Genomic DNA, 11,190 nt, shown 5'->3' with positions numbered 1-11,190 from the left:
TGGGGGTGGGGGTAGTCATTCTTTTGCAGCAGGTGTTGATGGTGTGTCTGAAATCAAATATTTAGAATTTTTTTTTAATGCTTTGGAAGACGAGGTGGTGGGGGGGCTGGGGCGGCGACGTCTACCTCCTCCCGTCCGCTTGATCCTACAATGTTGGCTGCAGATCAATACTCGCTCACTGTAATCCCAGTAATTGTAGGGCTCGAAGCTTTTATTTTAAAGAAATAGGACACTAGGGCTCAGGCAGGCGGCTGAGCGGCACGGTTGGGTCGCGGTACCTTCGGGGTCCTTTTGGGGCGCTCATCTTTTACCTGGGAACCCTAAAGCTCCCCGCAGTAGTGTGATTTCGATATTGCAGCACCCGGCATTAGCCAGGGGCCATCAGGGGAGTGTCTGCCAGAACAGGGATACGGCGTTGCTTCCTGGAAGGAATGGCGTTGGGGAGAAGGCGACGTGGGGGACTTAGGGCAGGCAGCAGGCGGCCGGGCGTGAGGCTCAGGATCCCACCTCTTGTTGGCCTGGGTCCTGACCAGCGGGTCAGGCCTGGGGCTGGGCATCTTGGGCTTGAGTACTGAGCCTGGGCCAGTCCCAGACCTTTCTGTTGGGGCCGAGGATGCTGGAATCAGCCTATATGGAGAGTTTTTGTCCATTTTCTGCTTCTTTCCAGCGCCAGAGGCCGGGCCAGGCTGCAAACTGGCCTAGTTTGGGCCTAGTCTTCGTTGAATCCTCGACTTGGGAGGCAGTCAAGGGCACTAGGACCCGGCGAAACAGCCCGGTAGACCAGGGCTTTCTTCGGAAGAGCACAGCCACGCATAGGGCTGACGCCCACCGACCCCTTTGCGCCGGCTGGACCTGCAGGTTCCGCCCGCCGCCTGCTGCCTCGGCCGCCCGCCCTTTGCTGGCAGAGTCCTGGCAAGACTGCTGGGGCCTGAGACTGGCCTCCGCGCCGCTGACCGCCGGCAGCTTCTGGCGCCCCCGAAAATGACCATCTGTCATTCAATTAAGGTTTCAGGGCAGCTGATGGGGGAGCCAGGGTCAGCGACCCCAGGACAAAACGGCCTGCTGCCTCGGATAGGAGAAGTTCAAATGTTAAATGCAGAACATTGTGCCTTCTCCCAGTCCCGGCCCCCACCGGGCCGCAGGTCCGACCGGTGGACAGCAGCGGGGTGAAGGGCAGCGGTCATTAGCACTTAGATTTCAGCTCTGGGCCGGGCTCCTTCTGTTGGGCTATTTTGACCAGAGAACCTTTAACCCTTTCACGCCAGCCAACCCTCAAGGGAAGGACAGATTGTCCGAAGAAGGAAGAAAGAAAGATCAGATGCTCCCATATAAAGAGGTTTCAAACTGTATTTCTGGACACTACTTTATAGGAAAAGCAAGCAGCATACCTTCAAGATACAAGAAAGTTCATTATAGCCAAAACAAACTAAACGTTTTTGTTTTTTTATAAAGTTTTAAATTTGGGGAAGAGGTACATTTGTTAAATATGACCATGGAACTACTGGGCCAGTGTCGGGAGAATGGGTCTGTAAAACCTTCCAGACTTACCTCCTATAAATGTGTTTACCCAACATGGGTGAGTGGTGATGAGCTCCAGCTAGCTCAGATAACTCCCTCTGAAAGGTTGGTGATGATAATCTCCATTGCAGTCAGTCTCATATACAGTTGAAAATAGATTGGATAGTTGGCCTTTCCCTTTTAAGACTTTTCTTTAATAAGAAGAGGTTGGAAAATAATTCTAATAGAATTCATCAAATACATTCATTAAGCAATCAGATATTGTGGGTATTTAGGTATTAATATACTTGGCTTCTCCACACTAGATGGAGGGAGAAGCAGCCACATGCTTAGCAGTTTTCTGAGGAAAATCCAACTATTCCTCTTAATTACTAACCATGAAGCTTGAAACAGCTCTATTAGCAAAATACCATTTCAAGGCTTGGAAATCTAGGTCCTTCAGCAGGCTAGTTAGTAAGAGAGGAAAGTTCCAGGACTATCAGCTTCCAGCCTCCAGTTCTCAACATTGAACCCAGTCCCTACTTTTTGGAACTATCAAGCAATCAATTAATCAATCAGGCATTCAGCATTGAAGCACCTTAGCAAATTTTTCATTGGATAACGATGAATAATGCATGGCCCTCCAGTATATCGACTGTGGTAAATGGTCTTTAAGGTAAGGTGCTGCAACAAGTACCTTTAAATAAAATCAAAATAAAAAGTTTACCACAATCATAATAAATTGTTCAGTCATCTTCCTATTGACCTACATAGCATCTTTCTTCAGGGGCATTTGAAGATTCCCCACCCCCCCCACCTCAGAAACAGACCAGAACAAATTGATGAATTGAGCTTTCACTATGCTAATTTAGACATTATAAATATTTAATTAACATCTCTAATAGCCAGTCATAGAGGGCCCCCCTCCGCCCTACTTTACACTCTTCTTAATCTAAAGTAAATGCTTTTCCCATTAATAGCCTGATGCCATTTTAGCAGCTTCCTCGGTAAAAGGGCCCCATTTAGTCCAAAAGGAGGGGGGCACTGAGTAGTCTGCACTAGGCAGGGGTTTATTCCTGTTTGTAAAGTGTCCTGGGAACAGCATCAAGTCTCTAATTCTACCTTTCCCAGTTGTTGCTTAAGTGATATTCTTCTAAGAACAGGGAATATCTCTCAATTTCCAGTCATGGAATATGCTAGTTTTTTTTTTTTTTTTTTTTTCAGCAAAGAGTGGTGTTGTGGAAAGAATTCAGGACCAGGAGTCAAAGGACCTAAGTTCAAATCCTGTGGCACTCACTAGCAGTGTGGCTCTTGAGCAAGGGAATTTCCTCACAGAGCTTCAATTTTCTCTTTTAAAGTGGAGGTAACTAATGACTAAGTCACGGAGCTAAAGATTGAGTGGGAGAATAAATTACTCAGCATATAATAGATACTCAATAAATATTGGGTTAATTTGTAAATGACTGCTGAAAATTCATTAACCCGTCCCTTCCCCTTGTAGCTATTCTTGTAGTCTCTAATATACTCTGTCATAATATGAAATTGTAACAATACTCTGTATTTGCAAACATTGTCTCATCAGTTCTTTGATTTAGCTTCTACAGCATGAATTAGGGAGAGACCAGGAGGCCAAAACACTGACCAACACTGGCAAACACTGGTAAGGTAAGGACAGATACTGGAACTTAGATGTTCAATAGGTCTGAATCATAAACGCTGATCCCTGAAATGTCCTTACACAACAGCCCTTGTGTGGTTTAGAAAGATTCCAGAAGCAGCATTATATTTCCCTGGGGGCAGGAATCAGATCAGAACTGAGAGTTCAAGAAATTAGAAACTCTCCAGTCTGATCTAACTCTGGAACTAAAATCTGCAGATGTGGAATATTAGAGGAAATGGCTGAAGAAAGAAACACTCTCAGGTTTACAACTGAAAAGACAAGTCATCTTATTGAGAATTAATTCTCAAAAAATTTGTGATAAGACAATTGATTTGTTAGATGTTACTGGTCTTAGAAATATAACAACTCTGATTTTTTTTGTTTGCCAGCACAAAATAAATATGCACTACTTAATGTAATATATGGATTAATAATGGCACAATAGATTTTTGTAAGTAGTGTAATCATGTAATTTAGTTTTTTTTGGTGCAAATCAAAATTTCCTTTTTGTTTTTGGTTAGCAGTGGAAAGGACAGATAGAAAGACAGATGGAAAAGGGGCAAAAGATTGGTTGGGGCTGTTTCCTAAGGAGCAGGGAGCAATAGGAGGTGTGAACTGATAGCAGAGTCTGGCCTTGGATAGTTTGTTCTCTCCCCACTCCCCATTTATATATTTATCTGCAGTGCTTGGAACCCAGGGCTTTAGCTCAAGAATAAGTAAGATCTCTACCCCTGAGCTTCAACCTTAGCCTCTTTAAAATTTTATTTTGTGAGAAGGTCTTGATAAGTTGCCCAGGATGGCTTCTACTTGTGATCCATCTACCTGAGCCTCCTGAATAGCTGGGATTATAGGCATGTGCCACCATACCTGGCTTTATTATTTATATCTTGCTCTGCTCTCTTAATTTTCTGCTCTTTGTCTCATACTCTGTCCTTTTCTCTTTTTACTTTGTGATAATCTATTAAATAGAAAAGAAAAAATATATATTTTTACTGCTCCAAACCCCATACTATTTTGTTTTGAGTTAGCCATGGGGAAAGTTTATAACAAATGGCTCCCAGGGATATGTGTTGCTTTCTAAGAAAGCCATCTGTTCTATGGGCATGCTTGGTGTGGCTTAGAGAAAGAACCCTCATCTATTTCTTGTGCCTCCTGTGTGCACTAGGTTAGCCTAGGGAAAGTTCCCAGAAACTGGGAAGAAAGTTATTTGCAGCATGGAAAACTTTTCAGTTTGCTTGGTTGTCCACTGCCTATTGTGTGCCAGGTACCTTGCTGGGCACAGGCATGCTGAGAAAATAAGAAGCAGTACCTGTTTCTAATCTGAGTAGAGTGGTAGACATTTAGATATCTTTTCAGAAATCTGAAGAAAGCTTTGAGAGTGAGAGGATGAGTGGTGCTTATGGAAGGGAGTTTTTCACTGAAGTCTTTACCCAGAAGGTAACCTCTTAAATGCAGGAGGATGAGCTGGGCAGGTGACAATGAGGATGGGGGAGGACAGAGAGGCAAAGAGATGCACAGGCTCTACAGTCCGAGACTTCCACCTGGCAGATATGAGGGTACACAGCCCAAGGAGAAAGTCAGCTGGAGCCTGTGAAGGGTTTTGTTGCCAAGTAGGGTTTAGATTTTATCTGTTACTCAGTGGGGAACCAGTAGACATTTTTAAGAAAATATATGAGAAGATATGATGTATTGCTTAGGAAAATAACTAGTGACAGAATAAGGAGGTGGGTGACAGGGAGGCCAGCATAAAAATGGTAACAATAACAAAAGAAAACAAAGCCGGTATCCATCTTTTTGATATGTAAAACTTTATCTATTATTGGGATTTTCCAAACGTCCATTTTTCTTATTTAACTACAGAGAAGTCATAGTATCAAATTTGTTTGAGGAGGATAATTGTGTGATGTTTTTCTATTTACTATTATTTTTGGTTAAATTTCCCTTCTATTACAATATGTATCCCATAGTTTTGCCTTGAATTTTGTTGTTGTTCTCTGTAGAACTTGATTTGCTTGTGTTGGATGGACAACCTTTTCCTGGAAGTAAGACTCTGCCTCAGGCTGAGGTCTCTCTTCAGGGGTAGTGTGAACTGGTCATATTCAAAGGAAACACTCAAAAAGCCTTGAAGAATAGTATGTATCTTTACTCTCTGTCTTCCTGAATTGTCTTAAAATCTGCACTGCAGGATCAAGTATCTTATCTGGATTCCACACAATAAACTTCCTAAAGGTCATCTTTAGACATCTATGCTTACCTCCAAATTTCTCTCAATTGCCACAAAAACTCAGAATCACTCTGAGGGGTCCTCTCTGCCATGTTGCTCTTCCCGTTGGGTGTCTCCCTCCCTGTTCCCTGATGGCTCATACACCACCAATTTTAGAAGCTCATTCCCCCAGTACAACCCTGTGGGAGAGAAAGCTGCCCTTTCTCTCTGATTGCATTTCTGTAGAAGGCATCCCTGCTGGAATTTGGCAGGGGGGGGGGAGAGACTCCAAGCCTTCATCTTAAACTTGGTGACTATAATACTCCCTCACATAAAACATCAGAGGGCAATGAACTGCTAACAGGGTTGGTAGATTCCGCTATGAAAATTGAGAAGACAAAGACCAGTTGGACTCAGTAATCAGAAAAGCCTTTAGGGAAGGGATGAGACTTGAACCTCGATTGGAAAGATTTGGGAAAGTAGCAGAAGGGAGGTCATAGGACATTTTGGATATGGGGACTAACCCACAAAACGGGCAAAGGTACATGGCTAGGGACCAGAGATTTTCTTTGTGCTTTCCACTATAAAATGAAGTATTGAGTCAGGCAGAACTATAGAGTAGAGAGTTGAGAAGCCCTCAGAAGTTCACCAGGTCTGTTTTGTAACAGAGAGCTTAAATAGGCAATGATTAATCATTACTTTTAGCACCTGTGAACAGTTAGTTTAGTTCTCCCACCCTTAGGGAAATCTCTGGTTTTTAAGCAATAAATGAATTCACTATCTATTCAATGTCTGTTCTTTCCTTCTGCAGTAACAAAATGCCTATATTGTTGAATATAGCAATGAGCCTAGTTACGCAACTGTATTTCTGCCTTTTCTTGCAGAAGCCATATTGGTCCCTAAGAAGTGAGTGAGTATTTGTAGTAAGACTTCTGAGAAAGTACTTCAAATGATTCTGAAACAATCAAGATGTATGACCTTTGATACTTGCTCCATTCTTTTTTTTCTTTTTCTTTTTTTTGGGTACGAGGGATTGAACTCAGGGGCACACAGACACTGAGTCACATCCCCAGCCCTATTTTGTGTTTTATTTGGAGATTAGGGTCTCACTGAGTTGTTTAGTGCCTTGCTGTTGCTGAGGCTGGCTTTGAACTCGCGATCCTCTGGCTTTGAACTTGTGATCCTCCTGTCTCAGCCTCCAGAGCCCCTGGGATTACAGGCATGCACCACCGTGCTTGGCCTCCATTATTTTTCCTGATGCCTGGATCATGAACTTGATGGTAGGAGTTGTAGTGATCATCTTGTAATTATGAGGCATTTTTGAGGCTAAAAGCTATAAGCTAAAGATGATACAGCAAAAATTATAGAGCCTAATTCTTGATTATGATGGAGTCATCATCTAGCCCTTGGTGTGTACCTTCTATTATATTTAAGTCAAGGTTATTTTACATATGTTACTAGCAGCTGAGTATATTTCTAAGTGATACAATGCCTATAGATTTTGAAAGCAGATCCTAAAATCTGGCAGTCCTAGCAGGGGTATGTTAATATTAGTCATTCAATCAAAATAAAACAATATTTCCTCACTTTGACAATCTGTAACTTATCAGAGTGTACTGGTTATTTCCCTTTTCGTCTTATTCCATGTAGACACAAATGGTTTCTTGTTACTTAACATTAGTTTTTTTCCCCTATATCCTCCCATTCAGATGTCCTCTTTTATTTACCTGTGTTTTCATATAAAGCATATAAAAATTTTGGAATTTTTTGTTTCTTAAGCCAGACTTACTCATTATTGATACTTATAAGCATCCAATTATTTCATTATGTCTTTTAATGCAGTCATGTGCCCCACAAGAAATTTGCTTGCCCAGATTGAGGTAAGCCTGCATCCAGGTGGGGTTTGAGGCCGTAGAGATGCATCCACTGAAAAGAATGAAACGTTGGCTAGTTGAGAGGCTGCCCTAAATGACCTTGTCCCTGAGATGTGCAATTAAGGTTTTCACTTGTGCTTGAGTTTGATTTATCTATTCCTGTCTCCTTTGAAACTTATAATATTTTTTCTGTTGTGATATACTGTCTTCCATTTCAGATTTATCAATATAAATAGTAAAATCCCCAAATCTGCAGAAAGCTCTGTTCATCTGCCTCTTGCTCTTATCATTGCTTATTTCAGTACCTGGAAATTTGGCTTGCTACCAAGAGTAGTGCCCAGCTACACATGAGAAGGGGCAGTGTTTTGTGGCTTGCTTGTTTTAAAGCAAAGTTATACTCCCAAAAACAAAATGTTGGACACATGAAAATATTGAATGTATCCTTTGAAATATATATTCCTTCCCCTTTGTGTTTTAGAAATTCAAAACTCACTATCATTGTGATCATAGTATCTGGAAACAGAATAAAAGTAGAGTGAATCATATAAGGAGAAAGAAATGGACAGGCAATTAGAAATAGGAATAGATATGGAATTGATACTCTAAAAATAAACATGATGCTTCTTAAATTTCTGTTATATAGTTCATTGTTATTATTTACTTGCTTTATTTTTTGTGGTCCTTTGGATCAAATATAGGGCCTCACTCATGCTAGACAAGTACTGTACCACTGAGATACACCCCTAGCCCTAAAATTCATTCTTTTTAATAGTAGCAAAAGTGAAATTTCAGCAACTTCTGTACATTATAAAGCATGACTCTTTCTTAGGAAAACTGGGGTAAGAGGGTGGCTTAGCAGGTGGAGCTGTGGAGTTTTACCTCCATTCAGACCAGAGTAGTTCCATTAAAAAAAAAAAAAAAAATATATATATATATATATATATATATATATATATATAAAGTTGTAGATGGACATGGACACAATACATTTGAGGATCAAACCCAGGGTCTCACATGTGCTAGGCAAATGCTCAACTACTGAGCTACAACCCCAACCCCAGAGTAGTTTCATTTTATAAACTATTTTGGATACAAATTGGTTTTGATGGAGAGCTATTCTCCAAAAGCAATAGGAGATCATTGACATTGAATTCAAGTAGACATAAATAATCAGTATTTTTCACACCTCTGGCTAATTTAGTTTTTCTCACTTGTAGAAAAATATATGACTACTAACAAATGACTCAGTACAATGGAACATTCTCTTTTGCAAATTAACTTAAGCATTAAAACAAAAATAAGTTTTGATTCATATTGGTAAAAATATTCCTTTTGTTTTTCTGAGTTCTTAGTTTTGTTTTGAAATGTCAAACATTCCTTACTAGATAGTTGACATTAGAAAATGAATGACAGTCCCTTAGTGAGATGAGTGGGTTATACATTTATTTCAAGACCTTCTTTACCATAATGACAATACATATACATTTTTTTCTCCATAGAGATAATCCTGAACTGGAATAACAGTGCAATTTTCAGAGATATTAGAAAACAATACAGATATTTAAAACATGGTTTAAAAATATGCATGTAAGAGATATAACATTCTAGTTCTTAAAGACTTTTTGCAAAACAGGGCATATATTTGATGCTGACTTAATGCTACTCTGTAGGATGAGTTATAGCTTGAAATTCCATTAATGATCAATTTACATTTAAGTTAAAGTAGATGTGGTCATTTCATTTGAATGACCTCACTATATGTTTCAATTTTTCTAGTTATCAAAGAACAAGGTATCTGCCTATTTGTTTCAGGTTTTAACTGGGAGGCACAAATATGGGAATACAGATGTTAATTTAAATAAAATGATAGAGATGGAAGGATAATTATTACTTTGGTTGTTGTTATAGATGGTATGCCATCTTCTTCTGCTGACTTCAACAAAGTTGAACTATATTTGCTCAAAATCGATTAATGTGCCTGTTAAGATGGACTAATTTGATAGCTAACACATAATAGTTAAGGGCTACAGTGGCACAAGACAAGAAGGGGGAATCAGGCAGGGGCTGGACCATGCAGGGGTCTCATGGGCTATGATAGAAACATTTGTATTATATTCCAAATTCAATGGGAAGCCTTTGAATAATTTTTTTTATTCAAAGAAAGTATCATGGTATAGTTCATGTTTTAAAAAGACTCCTGTGGATGCTCTATGGGGAATAAATAGTGGGGGATCAAGAGTGAAAGTGGGGAGCTTTTGTTTGGACAAAGGTGGTGGCAGTAGAGAGGCCATAGAGTAAAGACTTATGGAATATGATTTGGAAGTGGAGTTGATAGAACTTGCAGATGAATTAGGAGTGTAGAGGTGGTAGTGAGGAGAAAATAATTTGGCTTAAACAACCAGATAGACAGTGGTACCATTTACTGAGATGAGGAGACTTGGGAGGAGCAGGGTTTTTTTTTCTTTTAGAGAGGGAAGAAAGGAGAAGTAGTCCCCATTTCACATATTAAATTTGAAGAACCTCTTATAAATCCTCATTTCTTCCTATGAAAGAGAATAAAATATAGTGAAGACATCAGGGGTCAGTTTAATGCTATGAAACTGGTGAAATGGATATATTGAACTATGAAATTATTATTCAGTGTACTATATTTAATTATTTCCCTGAAGATGCTACATTTAAAAAGATTTGTTTATTGTTTCTAGGGATTTTGCGGAAGTGCTGTAATATGTCATCTTGATCAAACTGTTACAGGGAAGACAGTGGTCTATATTCTGAAAATAGTAAGAGCCTGCTCATAGGAGGATAAATTGCTGCTAGAACATAACCATGGATTTACTTTTCTCTCTATGACTCTGAAGAAGGCAATACTGATGCACAGTGGCAGAGAAATAGTTGGACAATGTCCTTGGCTATGTGCTCAATATTTTTATCAGTTGGTAGATTATCTACTGTAACAACTAACCTTGAAAATTTAAATGGTTTGCCCAAATCAAAGCTTATTCTTACTTCTCATCAGACAAGCAAAGTTTAACATGGATTTTCTTGGTTGGTGGATATCCTTGGTTGTGGTTGCTCAGGGATGCAGGCCCCTTCCAACTTGGTGTTCTCTGATGGACACTCTGCCTTAGTTTGGGAGGTAGGGGAGAGAATGGTGACCACCCATTGGAGATCTTATGGGCTAGGTCCAGGAGTGCCACATGAACTTCACCTACATTTCATCAGTGAGTCACATACTAGCTGCACATCTGGTACAGGTAAGTTTAATTTTGTGTTCAGGAGGAAAGGGAATATGTAAGCATTGGCTACAAGTCTTGGTTCTGAAAGACTGTCGAGTATTCAGTTCATCCTTTGTCCTTGTTGAAGCCATCTTGGATTTAAGGGAAAAGAGGTAGAGAACACTTCAACACTGACTTTCCTTCCCAGTAGGCCTGACTTTTGAAAATTGGAAATTTATGCTTCAATTCTTTTCTCTAATACAGGATTATGTGTTTACTCTCAAACAAGCTCTTCTGCCTGTTTGCTACACCTTGTTTAATAGATTTACTGGTTGTCAAGTCTTTCATTTGAAACATTTAAAAATGTTGAAATTCAATAATTTTTGACTTACAAAATAGTAATTTGGTATTGTTCGACCTAATAGTAGAGTCAGATGCAATTTAAATACATTTCTTTTCTTCTGACATTAATTGTTCTCCACACATGGGTCCTTTTTCTGAAATGAATGGGCAAAGGATATGCACAGATATTTCTCATGAGAAGATATAAAGATGGCCACTAAGTGCATGAGCAGCTGCTCAACATCATTAGTCACTAGGGAACTGTAAGCCCAAACCACAGTGAAATACTTCACCCACTAGGGTGACTATAATAAAAAAGATGGACAGTAACAAGTATTGGAGAGAATGTGGAGGTTATACATTATAGGAGGGAATGCAGAATGGTGCAGCAGCTTT

The sequence above is a fragment of the Marmota marmota genome, unplaced genomic scaffold (genome assembly GCF_001458135.2).
Source record: "Marmota marmota marmota unplaced genomic scaffold, marMar, whole genome shotgun sequence".
NCBI lineage: Eukaryota > Metazoa > Chordata > Mammalia > Rodentia > Sciuridae > Marmota > Marmota marmota.
Note: the sequence above shows the minus strand (reverse complement) of the source record.